The sequence below is a fragment of the Lagenorhynchus albirostris genome, chromosome 15, assembly GCF_949774975.1.
Source record: "Lagenorhynchus albirostris chromosome 15, mLagAlb1.1, whole genome shotgun sequence".
Taxonomy (NCBI): Eukaryota; Metazoa; Chordata; class Mammalia; order Artiodactyla; family Delphinidae; genus Lagenorhynchus; species Lagenorhynchus albirostris.
This window is the reverse complement of record NC_083109.1, coordinates 85603064-85616101: the sequence shown is the minus strand read 5'-3', so window position 1 is coordinate 85616101 and position 13038 is coordinate 85603064. Positions and strand designations below refer to the sequence as shown.

Genomic DNA, 13038 nt, shown 5'->3' with positions numbered 1-13038 from the left:
GGGCCCGCTAGCCCCCTCCCCTCGGCCAATCAGCGGCGGCGGCGGGCGCGGGCGGGCGGCGCGTGCGGCTGGGCTGTGAATGGGGCGCGGCGGCGGCGGGCGAGCGGTGGCGCGCGGGCGGGAGGGTGCACTTTCTCCTCCGCGCGCGGCGGGGGCGGCGGCGTCTCCTCAGCGCCCGCCCGACCCTTCTTGAGACGTGGCGCGGCCAGGGCGCTCCGGCTGTGGGGGTGGCGTGACAGGTTGTCATCTCCCCGCTGACAACTTCTCCCCCGCCGCTCCCCTCAGCGCCCGGCGCCCCTCGTATTTGGCCGCCCGGCCGGGAGGCCACCGCCCGCCGTCCCACTCACGGGGCCCGAGGCCGGGGCCGGGGGCGGCGGCTCCTCGGCATGGCCGGGGGCGTGCGGCTGGCGGCCGGCGGCGGCGCGGCGGGCTCGGGGCGGCCGCGGGGGTCCCTGCCTGGCCCCGGGCGGCGGTGGCGGCGGTCCTGGGGAGCCCGCTCGGCGCCCGGGAGCCCCGGCGAGGACGAGGGGCAGCGCGCCGGGAGGCCAGCGACAAAGTTGAGCACGGGCCGGCGGCGCGGGTGGTGGGCGCTCGCGGCGCTGCAGCTGCACTTGCTCCGGGCGCTGGCTCAAGGTAGGCGCGGGCCGGGGAGCGGGGCGGACCGGGGCCGGGAGCTGGGCGGACGCGGGCCGGGGAGCGGGCGGACCGGGGCCGGGAGCTGGGCGGACGCGGGCCGGGGAGCGGGGCGGACCGGGGCCGGGAGCTGGGCGGACGCGGGCCGGGGAGCGGGGCGGACCGGGGCCGGGAGCTGGGCGGACGCGGGCCGGGGAGTGGGGCGGACGCGGGGAGGCGCGCCCGAGTGCCGCTCGCGGGACCTGAGTGGAGCCGGGCGCCGAGCCTCCGAGTTGGGAGCCCGCCGCTCCTCTGCGGGCTCAGTGGCTGACTCTCGTCGGGTTCCAGGTGCCGGGCACCTGGAGCCGGTGTCCCAGACCCCGCGTCTCTCCGGTCCGGTGCCTGACCCCAGGGGGAGCCCGGCCGTTGCTAGAGCAGAACTTTGGGTGCCCACGGCCTCTCCCCTAGGCTTTGCCCTCCGCCCCCTGTGGTTTCTGTTGCGTCGGTGCTGGTCTCTGAGTGGGTGCTGTCCCTCTGCCGGTGCCAAATGGCCGTTTGAAAAGGGAGGTGGCATCTCTCCCGAGCCGAGCTGTCCCCGAAATCTGGGTTCTTTTAATGACCCGGCACGTACCCCCTGCCTCTTACCATACCTCCTCGCTGAAGTTTGCTTGTCTGGAAAGAATAAAGGTGAAAGCAAGCGGCGAAAAGGTGGAAGTAGCTAGCTCCACGCGTCCTTTTGGTGCGGTCTTTTAAGATGCGTGTACCTGCGTGGGTAGCTTCAGGGGAATTGGCTTTGGTGGTATTTAGTGTCGTGGGATATGGAAGGAGACAGGTGGACGGCAGATGGGAGCCCTAAACTTAAATTAGCCGTGTTCAGTGTCCAGGGAAGGTGATGTGTGTGTAGCGACGGATAATGATTTAAGTGGAATCACATCTTAAAGGTCTGAGCTCAAAACTGTCATCGATAGTTTAACAGTTAACTCATCCTTCTTTTGTTAGTGTTAACCTAATCGATGTGCACTGAGGTCCTCCCCGCCCTCTCCCTAAGTGCCCGCTTTCATGTTTTGCTACATGGAAACATATTGCCATATTTCTGGTTAATTTAACTCTCCTCCATTACTTGGAAAATTTTCGTTTCGCTTATTTGTGCTTTTTTGCTTAATGACAGACTTTGGTAGAAAAGCGTTAAGTCGTTTTGTAAAATGGGATCTGTAGATTGCCAGAGAAGCCAGGTTCAAGTGAAGAAATCTAAATCACTTAGGGATGACCTTTAAGATAGAAAAGGGTGTTTATTAAGTTTTCCTGTTTTTTTCTAAAACAGTGACTTGCACTTTGCAATAAGCCCTGTACATTTATACATCTAAAGATTAGTGCACAAATTCAAATGGTGGGGAAAAAATGTGGCTTTGTTTTGAAGTATATTATGCAGATTTCAACTTTTGATCAGTTTGAAGGCTGTCCAGCTTGTTGCTTTTTACGATTGTAGTGTTAATGAAAATTAATTTTAAAAAAGTACTAAGGCAACAAACTTTGTTAGCCAGGAGTATTTTATTCCTTGTTACCAGTATAAAGCATGGGTACCTGTTTTATATTTACATGGTTTACAGAATGAACAGATCTTTTAGTGTAAAATTTCAAATAGGTTGTAACAAGTTCTAAATTCATTGACAGGTTTCTGTTCTCTGTGAAATGCGTAATATATCCATCATTTTTTATATTATATTGAAAATTCATGTTACAGGGGAGATGTCACTATTTGACAAAAGCTCATGTATCTTGAAAATGAAAATTCTGGTGCTGCTATAGAGATTTCTGATGGGATGATGAGTTGGTCATATGCATGGGGAAGTATTCTCTTGAATCTTATTAGATAAAATGTAACGTTCTAAATGGAATACCTACCACTTGGTTGGAACTGGTCATAAGTACTATATTACTATGTAGCTAGGTGAAGCAATTCCTAATTTCTCTTTAAGTGTTTCCTTCTAATGGCGTTTCATGTGGCTAGGCTTGGTCATGATATCTTGGGAGAAAATAAGTGCAGTGTAAACCAGTAAAAGTTACATAGAGTTACATAGCCCAAGTTATAAGCAGAGTGCGTGATTGACCATTATGTGAAACAGGTTCACGTCTTCCCAATGTAACTTTAATAGTCCTGGGGTTTCTTTCTACCTGGTAATAGGAATTTGAATTATATACTCTGCTTATTAGTGTGTTTGTAACTTTTCTAGATTGCTTTCTAATTGTGAAAGGCAGGTGGCAATGCATGCTTTCGGTATGTTGTCCACTAGGAGCCAGACGTGAGTGTTGTAGAAGGTGCCTTTTGAGGCGGAGGATGGCAGGGTTGCAAGTGTCATGTGTGTGAGACCTGTGGTGCCTTAGCTTTACTGCTGGACCTTTACAGGTGTATTGATTCTGGTAATGTTCAGTACAGCCTCATGTTAAGGTTGTATTCATCAGGTGCAGAGGGGTAGAACGCTCTCAGTTACTGCTTGGGGTGGTTCATAGTTCTTAGTTTCTCCTTTGGAGTTATTTCTAGCCACTCGGAACCATGGTTCTCCAACTTCGGTGTGTATCAGAATTACCTGGGGAATTGGGGGCACCTGTGGAGGGCCAGGTCCCTTTGTTCTTCAGTGAGCCACGTGGAAGAAATCAGCTTGCTTCCAAGTGATTCTGATAACACCAGAGTTGGAGAACCACCAGCTCCGATTGCCTGGATTTTCCTCATTCCCTTCACCTGTGCATTTCCTGGACCCTTTCTTTCCCAGTGTTTCTCAAACATATTTGCACATTCGAATCACCTGGGAGCTCTAAACAATAGCGAAGTTTGGATCTCATTCCCAGAATTTGTTTTAATTGACTTGCGGTTTGACCTGGGCATCAGGAGATTTAAGAACTCCTCAGGTGGTTCCAGTGTTCCGCAAGTTTGAGAACCATTGCTGTGATCCTTTTTACGGAAGATCCCATGACTTGATTTTTCTTTTAACCTTGTTTCTGGCTGGTCTTGTGGTTCTGTAGTGTGTGTACCTCCCCCCCCCCCAATTCCAGTGAGCTGTCTGCACTTTGAGCTGATTTTCACTTGTTCAATGTTCATGATCTCAAACTTTGAAATTTCTTCCAGACTTAATTAGCTTTTCAGTTGCTCGTTCTATTTATTCCTCCTGACATCGTTGAGCTCCTGCTTTGTGCTAGTCTGGGGTTTGCATCAGCATCGCCAGTGCAATTTAAAAATACACTCATCTGGGCTCTACCTCCAACCTGGAGGTCCTTGGAGGGAGAATTTGTGCATTTAAAAACTCCACATGTGATTCTCGTATCTTCGTGTTACAGTTTTATCCTTGTTGGCCAATCCCATAATCTCACCCAATTCTCTGTCATCCTTAGCCTGACTTGCTGTGACCTGGACTCCTACCTGGATCCCTCTTCTTGGGCCGATCTCAGCCTTGAGTAAGGTCTACTAATTAGGCTTCTCTGCCACTGGTTTGCTGGAGAAATCTCAAAACAGTGCTAATTGGGTTCAGTACAAATCTAGCTTCCTTTTGGGCCCTTGTTGCTTCCCATTCTCCCTGAAGTGGTTTGTTTCCCTTGTTCCTCTTACCCCTAGACCCCCTTCTCCTCACATCTTTGTAATTTGAATTTCAAGTGGAACTTGAGCTCCAGGCTGGCAGCTTCACTAGAGAGTCTTCATAGAGAGTACTACACTTAGTAAGTGTTCAGGTACTTACTGATTAAATTTTATTAGACCACTACATGTTTAACAGATGGCAGCTGGCCACTTGGCTGGCAACCGTCTTGTAAATCTGACGATAAGCGATTATCACCCTCTCTGCAGTCTTACGTATGGCCACCTGTACCTCACCTTTACTGAGCCCTTATTATGTGCCACGCACTACGTGCGTTACAGGTAGGCTCATTTACTCGTCACAACAACCCCTGAGAGGCAAGGAGCGTTTTGTCTGAGAGGAAACTGAGGTACTGAACTGTTAACTGATTTGCTTGAGGCCTCAGGACTAGTGGTGGAAGCAGATTGGAAAGCAGGCTGCCTAATCCACAGTTTATGCTCATAACCAGTGGGCTGGAGAAGCTGGATTTTGCCTAGGTCATGACTTAAATTTCTGTAAGAAGTAAAAAAAAAAGCAGTTTTAAGAGTACACCATTTAAGTCCAAATCAATGAAAGTTGAGTAAAACTGAGGATGGGGAATGAAAATCAGGGTGAAAGGTATAGTATAAAGAGGAGTTAAAGTAGAATTATCTTAAAAAAAAAAGTAAAGGTGTCGATGTAAGTTTTACGATCTGGTTAATACAGTAAGCGATGATACGTGTTTACCTAATGTAACAGCATTTTAATACGTGTAGAGTCTCTTTCATTCTAATTAGTAATTTGACTTCATCAGTTCTATAAGGCATTTTCTTAAAATTTCTCCTCAATTTGTAAATCTCTTTTAATAAAACAGATTATAAATATTTGTACCTATGATCCCGAGAAGATATTTCGTCATTTGGTACTACAGTGATGGCACCTCGTGTCATCCTTTTGTAGTAATGCATAGAAATTAGTCTTATGTTTTTTAATGATTCCCTGAACTACAGGAGTCTGTCATAGTTTGATAGATGCCTACCTGCCAGTTATTGATCCCATACCTGAGACCTGTTCTGGAGAAATACATTATTATTAGTCTCACAGCTTCATTATTTTAACACTATTCTTACCATATCCAAATACAAAAATTAAAAATGTAGGGGAGCACTGCTTCAGGAAACTCTTGTTTCTCTGTTTGCTCTTCTAGTATTTAGGTGGTATGGCTTCTGGCAGGCAGCTTCTAAAGCCAGAGACTCACTGCCTTAGCCTGGCTCCAGGCGTCCCATCCCCAGGGTCTCCTGTAGGTGTTGTGGGAATGAGAATGTTTACAAAGCTTTTCTAGAAACAGGGATGAGGTGAATGGAAGAGGCATTGGGATAAGTGTTACTAGACCTGGTTTCGATTTTATTCTGAAACTAACTTGCAATATAAGCAGGTCTGTTAGCTTCTCAGTTGATTTTTCTCAACTGTAAAAGTTGGAGGTTAGACTAGATCTTCACAATCGTTCTGCTCTGATTCTTTGATCTGTATTTTGTCGTATCCTTTCTGCCCTTCACCAGTCTCTCTGTGTCTTCTGTCTGGTGATTCGATAACTCCATATGTCTTGGTTCTTAGAACCTGATTCTCTTCATTTTACCTTTACCGTGATATTTACAATGTCGAAAACAACGAAGATGCAGTATAACATTTCTCCTTAGGGGCTGCCATCTTACACATGATATATTTACTCTAGCCTGAAAGTGGTTCATGCTCAAAATGTTAGGTTCTGTAAAATGAATTAGTGCCGTAATTTATCAGTGTAAGCCTGAAGTTTGGGGAAATAAATTTCTTTAAAATGCAAGATGCTTATTTATTTAAATGGCTGGAAGGGAAAGGGCAAGGCTAATTGAAATCTAGGAGGTACTTAATGCAGTAAGAAATTTTAGAAGATATGAAATAGTGATGTGAGAATGTTTATGTTTACAGGACAGTGACCGTCAGGAATTGAAGAGATTAGTAGGTGGTGTTCTCTTGATGTTTCTGGACGCAACCTAATGTTATGTTGGTTAATTGTCTTCATTAGGGACTTTCAGTAATTCAGAAGGTCCTCAAAATTAACAAAATAACTACACTTTAACAGGCTTAGCTGGCACTCTGTTGATATACAGACAATGTCTGGTGAAGATAGCAGCTGTCAATTAAGTGATCCAATTTCTTGATAACAAATATGTCAGCCAGGTAAATCTATTAATTTACTGATCTTTGGAGATTAGCTTGTTGAACATGAGCTAAGACTGTAGTTTCTGCAGTGTTTTTGGGTTTGGTGTGTGTGTGCACATGTGTGTGTTTAACTTTGGAGATGTGGACTTTAGAGAATTGGACTCTTGGGCCCATATTATTACATAGATAAATTTAGCCTTTGGTGCAATGTTTTGTTGCCTTTTCTCCCTTTCAGAACTCTGCTCTGTATTCTAGACATGATTCTTTATTGTGAGAGTTTTGGAAGCTCTCAAATATGTAAGCTTGATTTTTATGAATATGAATGATCTCTCCAAGAAAAAGAGCACAGGGAGGGAACTAAAGAATGACTATGGCAACTGGAAGAGGAGTATGGCTTCTCAGAGTGCCGTTAGTTGCCTTTATTAAGAATTTTACCAAACCAAGCAGGTTAGTAAGGAAGAAGTTAGATTTGGGGTAAGGAGGTATATCATAGCTTATATCACATAGGTATAACCTATTCATATGTAGATAAGGATGATTATATCCACAGGTGTCTGTGGGTTTTTCTCTTTAGTGTGATCCTTAATTTTGTGTGTGTATTTATGGTTTTGTGAAAGAGGGACTATTTTCAAAGTGAAGGTCTTCTTTCTTGCCTTCCCCCTAGGTGTTAAATGTGATGCAAAAAGAATAGGAGGTTTTAATTTTGTGGACTGAGCCCTTCTGCACAATGAGTGTCAGTGTTGTTTTAATACATGAACCACCAGATGGCAACAGAAAAAGTATTTATATAGGATGTAATCTCTAGTTTCCATAGCTATTTTTTTTCCCCTTCCATGGTACACTGCTTTTCAGCCCTTCATGCAATATATACAATTCTTGTCTATGAGCAAGGTAAGTTTGTAATACCTTACAATGGAAATCACAACCAGGAAATAGAGTAGTGGTAAAGTATTACTAGAAAAAGACATTTTATTTACATGAGTGCATGTATAAACTGTTCCCAGAGGGAGTGGGTTTCCAAGGATGCAACTTTATGATTTATGTTATCGTACAGTCATGTTTTTACTACTAATTTTTAATTCAGCATTTAGCTCTACAGTAAGCTGTGATGATTTGCAGAACATAAAACATGGCTCTTACCCTCCAGCATTTTATGTAACACCTTTAAAAGGAGGCGATACATGAGTTTACAAACATTGAACATATTTATGTATTTTCTGGCCAAAGGTATTTTTACTTTATGTGGAATTTGTTTTATTTTTGCTGTGTAGGTATGTCCCCTTTTTCTTGGCTCTTCTAAGGGTTTTTTCCCCCCCCTTTGCTAAGACTCTCTTGGTTGCAAACTAGAAACTTAGTCTGAATAACTTTTTTTAAAAAAAAGATTTTATTGGAGGCATCTTGGGGTATCAGTGTAACAAGAAGAATACTTTGAAACTTGGCAGCTGTAGGATTCAGCTCCATCTCAGGGATAACTAGAGCCAACTATTTGAAACCTCTCAGGTGCTGTCCTCTTTGTCATCATCTCTGCTTCTGTTCCTGTGTTGGGGTCCTTCTTGACTCTCACTGAAATTGCCTTTCTCTTTGTGACTAAAATGGGGCTATTGCCAGCCTTTACATTCCTATTGCTTCAGATCCTGAAATAAAGATTGACTTAAAGCTTTGGTTGTGAAATTTGTGAAATGGTCAGGTTTGCATTTTTTTTTAAATTTTTTAAAGAGATGTTGGGGGTAGGAGTTAATTAATTTATTTTTGCTGTGTTGGGTCTTCGTTTCTGTGCGAGGGCTTTCTCTAGTTGTGGCAAGCGGGGGCCACTCTTCATCGTGGTGCGCGGGCCTCTCACTGTCGCCGCCTCTCGTTGCGGAGCACAGGCTGCAGACGCGCAGGCTCAGTAGTTGTGGCTCACGGGCCTAGTTGCTCTGCGGCATGTGGGATCCTCCCAGACCAGGGCTCGAACCTGTGTCCCCTGCATTAGCAGGCAGATTCTCAACCACTGCGCCACCAGGGAAGCCCAGGTTTGCATTTTAAAAGCATTATCTTGAGAAGAAAAGAGCACTTTGATTGCAAAATCGAGAAGGGGATGGGAGAAGCCAGAATGGCTGTAGACAAGTTAAACTGTGTCATCTGTTGAGAGAAAGTAGTAGCTTGAGCCAGGGTGGTAGGGTTGGAGGTGGAGAGAGGAGGGCGGATGGGTAGGGAGAGAGACAGGGGAAAAGATGGACAGGACTTGGCAGTAGGTTCGATATGGAGGGTGATTGAGAATATGTCACGGGTGGTATCCAGGCTTCTGACTTGCATGACTGGTTGATTAGGGGAGTCATTCACTGAGGTCAGACCACCTCAGTTTGGGCAGCAAGATCATGATTTTGGTTTTGAATGTATTAATGTGAGGTACCTTTGAGGCATCCAGAGAGACCTGTCAAGATGTTTGGGTATATGGGTTTTGCAATCTGGGCTTTTGGTATAAATACTTGTGGAGATAGTATAGCATGTTTAAGAGGATGGGCTTGGCATAAAATAAAACTGATTCACAAAAGCTAGCTGTGCTTCCTTGGGTGGGCTACTTAATCTTCTTTAGGCATTATTTCTCATCCCTGAAGTATAATTGTACCTACTTCATATAGCTATTCTGAGGATCAGTCCATATGATCACAGATAAGGTATGTAGCACCTTACCAAGAACACAGTATGTATCTAGTAAGTGTTAGGTGGTGGTATCGTTGTTTACACTTTTGTGAACAGGAATCGTGCCTCATTCATTTTGTCTTTTCTCGTAGTACTAGGTATTAATAAGCCACTAGGCCAGAAGGGGGAGTGTGAACAGTTGATGTGTAATCATGTTAATGTAGCAGTGACTTACTGGATAAATTGAAGGAGGAAGACGTTGGATTGATGAGAGTGAATTTGATAAGAGGACCAAGGAAAGGCCATTGGGTTTGTTGATAAGGTGGTAAATGTTGATCCTTTTTAGTATAATTTCACTAGAGTTGTAGGACTATAAAGCAGATTGAAGCTGATTAGAGAATGAATGGTCAGTGAGAAAATGGAGTCAACGGGCGTTTTTCTCATACTGTTAAAATTCTCAAGAAAAGAACTGTGAAGGCATTTGAAGTGTGTAGTGACAAAATGATCTTGAAATACCTTGGGAATATTTTAAAAACAATTTAAAAACTGTTCTCGAGGCTGAAAAAAAATATGGGCTGTTGTCATCTGGCAAAATTGTAATCATCACGATTCTCTGAAGTGATCATTTCACAGTTTCCTATTCTGCAACTCCTGGAGCCTCCTAGTGACACTGCTGCCAGAACTGTTAGGACTTCCACTCCCACCCTGCTGCAGACGCATCGACACTGCGGACAAAATAGAACAAGGGAAAGCAAAAGCATTCCTGAGCCTGATAAACCAGGAAATCCCAGGTGCCACAGGTGAAAAGAGAATTCAAAGCGAGGCTGTAATTGGGAACTCAAGGCCTGTGGTGGTTTCAGATCTGAGTATAGGCCCCAAGGGCATGGACCTGAGGGTCTCATGAAGAAACAGGAGACGTGGTCTTAGGTCTGTGTAAAGAAGGAAGGTGGAGTTGGTGTCCTCCTGTACAAAATCTTGAAGCTGTCCCATCTGTGAAAAGAAGACTAGAAAAGCCTTGCCCACTGGTCTGAGGGAGTGCAAAGAAACGTGCTATCCTCCTGGGACTGTGCATAATTAGGAATAAGAAAAGAGAAAAGCTGTACCTCACACTGGTGGTAGGTTAAAATTTAACACTTCTTACAGTGCGACTAACCCTCAAGCTAAGAAATTAGCATAAAATCTGGTCCAGAACTATGGGAGCCAGTGGAGCCCTCAGACGTAAGTGTACAACTGTCCTGCAGAGCAGATGAGTCTGGGGACTCTAATAGAGGAAACAGCTCATGCTAAGGGTGAACTTGCAATAAAACATTGCAGCCACATGAGGAAATGAATCACTATGGAGGAGCTTTGGCAGATGTTGTAAATAGGAGAAAGGTGCTCCTGGGACATAGGACAGAAGTCACTTGGTTAAAATTACTAGAGATAAAAGGGGTAAGACTGCAATGAAAAAACACCACAGGTTGTAAAAAGAACACATGGATTTGGAAAGGAACCAAATAGAATTTCTAGAAACCTCAAGTAAACTCAACGGACAGGTTAAAGAGCTGAGTGGATTTAAATGAAGAGAAAACTATTGATCTTTGAGGAATTCCAAGGAAATTGCTTGTAATTCAGTACTGAGAGATAGAGGTGGAAAATGAGTGGATAAGACCCACTTTAGTATGAGAAAGTTCACCATTACCGATTTCTGTGAGCTTCCTGAAAGAGGAAATAGAGTGGGAGAGTTACTCTCCAAAGATATAATTGTTGACAGTTTTCCATCATAACCGCAAGGCTTGAGTTTTTAGGTCCAAGAAGCACAGTGAACCCAAGCAGGATAAATAAAAACAAATCCACACCTAGACACATGGTACATGAAACATTGGAAACAAGACAGAAGCAAGCCGAAGAAAGTCATTGTCTAAATATCTGGAAGACATTTTGTTGGTAGCAGAAGATGATAGAATAATATCTTAAATGCTTTGGGGGAGAAACAAACATCAGCCTGGCATTCTGTATCCATATGAAGTAATATTCAAGAGTAGAAGTGAAATGAAAGCTTTGTTGATAAAGACAAAGTTGATCACTTGTAGACTTTTGCTGAAGGAACTACTAAAAGATGTATTTCAAGACGAAAGAAATTGAAAGTCGAAGGAAGGAGTGAAATACAAATAGTGAAGTGCAGACAGGGTTCAGAACCTAGGAGATCAGCTTAAACAGAATCCTAGTAGGGCTACAAGTAGGCAGGCCACGTTAGAGTCTGGGGATTCGGCTTAGCACTTGGGATCGCAAAGATGAAGGATTCAGGTAAAAGAAACTGAGCAATAGGAGTGAGGAATTCATTGTCTAGATAATAGCAAGATTCTTGCCAGATAGAACCAAATATTAAGACCTTCATGTTTAGCCAACACATTCCAAGATGACCTCCTTTACATTCCGAATTGGGGTCTTAGCTGTGGAAAAATAGGACTTGGATCTTAGCTATCAGAGATTCAGTGCACAAGGGTAAAAACTACGTTTAACAACATCTGAGGGAAAGCATACATATTGAGGGAGGACAGTGGTTAAGATACGAAAAAGTTCAACGGATGAGGATAAATGGCAGATGAGAATGTAGACGTTTGCTGTTTTGTGTCAACTTGATATGATTGGCTAGTTGTTTTTGACCAACTCCTGGACTTTGAAAATTACTTAAATCTAGTATCACAGTAGTATAGTTAGACAACAGTTATCTGCATCTCTAATTTTACTGTTCTCTGTGGGATCAAAAGTGTGAAATGTAAGTTGTGGTACGATTCTATTTAGATGGATACTTTGTAGCAATTTAAAATCTACAGTTTAGCATTTTATTATCTGAAAATACAGCTTAAGAGGGTTTTTAAAAACTACAGTTCTTTGCATTAAAACTTGCTCTTTCTTGGGCAAATAAACTGAATTTCATCATAGATACTATTGACAATAAAAAACATTAAAAAAAAAAAAACCCACAAACAGCCAAACCCCATTTGCCCTGTGACTTCTCCCAAATCAGCTATTGAGGAAACATTGGGAGTCTTAACCTGCTCTGACTCCCATTCCCCCCGTTTAGGGGACAAGTTGGTTTGGTTGGAGTCTCTGCCCTGTGTGTAAGAGTTAGCGGCAGGTGACACTGACCAAAATGGTGAGGATCTGAATTTTTCTGACATCTTTTCTAGCGGCTGATGTAGCACATGAGAAAACTACTGTACTATGCTGGTATTAAAAAGATGTTGTAGAAGTGGATCTAATTGACATGGAAGGCTGTTCAGAATATACTAGGTGAAAAATGAGGTTATAGCATGGTTTGTACAGTGTAATAGTGTGTCTTTATTGAGTGCTTCTCATGCATCAGGCACTGTGCTAGGGACTTTCTATGCAGTATCTTATAATCTTGTGACAACCCTATTTTATAGATGAGGAAATTGTGGTACAGAGAGTTTAAGGTCACCTACTTAGTAAGTGGTGCAGCTGGGTTTTCAATGCAGTGCTGGCTGACTCCAGAGTCCCTGCTCTTGGTCCCTACACTGTGCTGCCCATTGTGTGTGACATGAGCACATGTGGTGGGAAGTTTCTGACATAGGGTCATCCATATATAGGTCAATAGAAAAGGGTCTGGGAGGTGATGCACCAGGATATTGATAGCAGCCGTGTCTTGGTGACTCTTTTTCCTTTTCTCTAATTTCTGATTTTCTGTAATGGGCTTAGATTGCTTTTGAAAAGTGTAATAGATTAAAAAAGTAATGGGGATATCATTTTAAGTCAGAAATGGATAAGAAATTACTGTTTTATAATATATGCAGCAAGTATGGTTGAAGGAGTAGACCAGCCTGCTTAAAGTGCTTATCTCTGTGTTATGGGAAATTTTTCTTTTTTCCTGAAAGTTCTAAGTTTCAAACAACAAGCATTTATAACTTTTAAAAAATTGTGAAAGCAATTGTTATTTACCATAATGTGATATTAGTGGATTTTAGGAGGAATATGGTATTAAAGTAGTTTAGTGGTTCAGGCTGAGATTGCAATAATGGGG

General features: G+C 43.6%; 1 protein-coding gene across 1 annotated transcript in view; it reads left to right on the top strand.

Moving 5' to 3' along the window:
• Positions 1-513: 513 nt before the first annotated feature.
• The window catches only part of SDK1 (sidekick cell adhesion molecule 1), an 817812-nt gene continuing 805287 nt past the window's right edge, over positions 514-13038 (top strand). Inside the window, exon 1 of the mRNA XM_060123048.1 lies at positions 514-633. The gene's annotated coding sequence lies outside the window, so the exon portion shown is untranslated. The remainder of the gene's footprint in view (positions 634-13038) is intronic.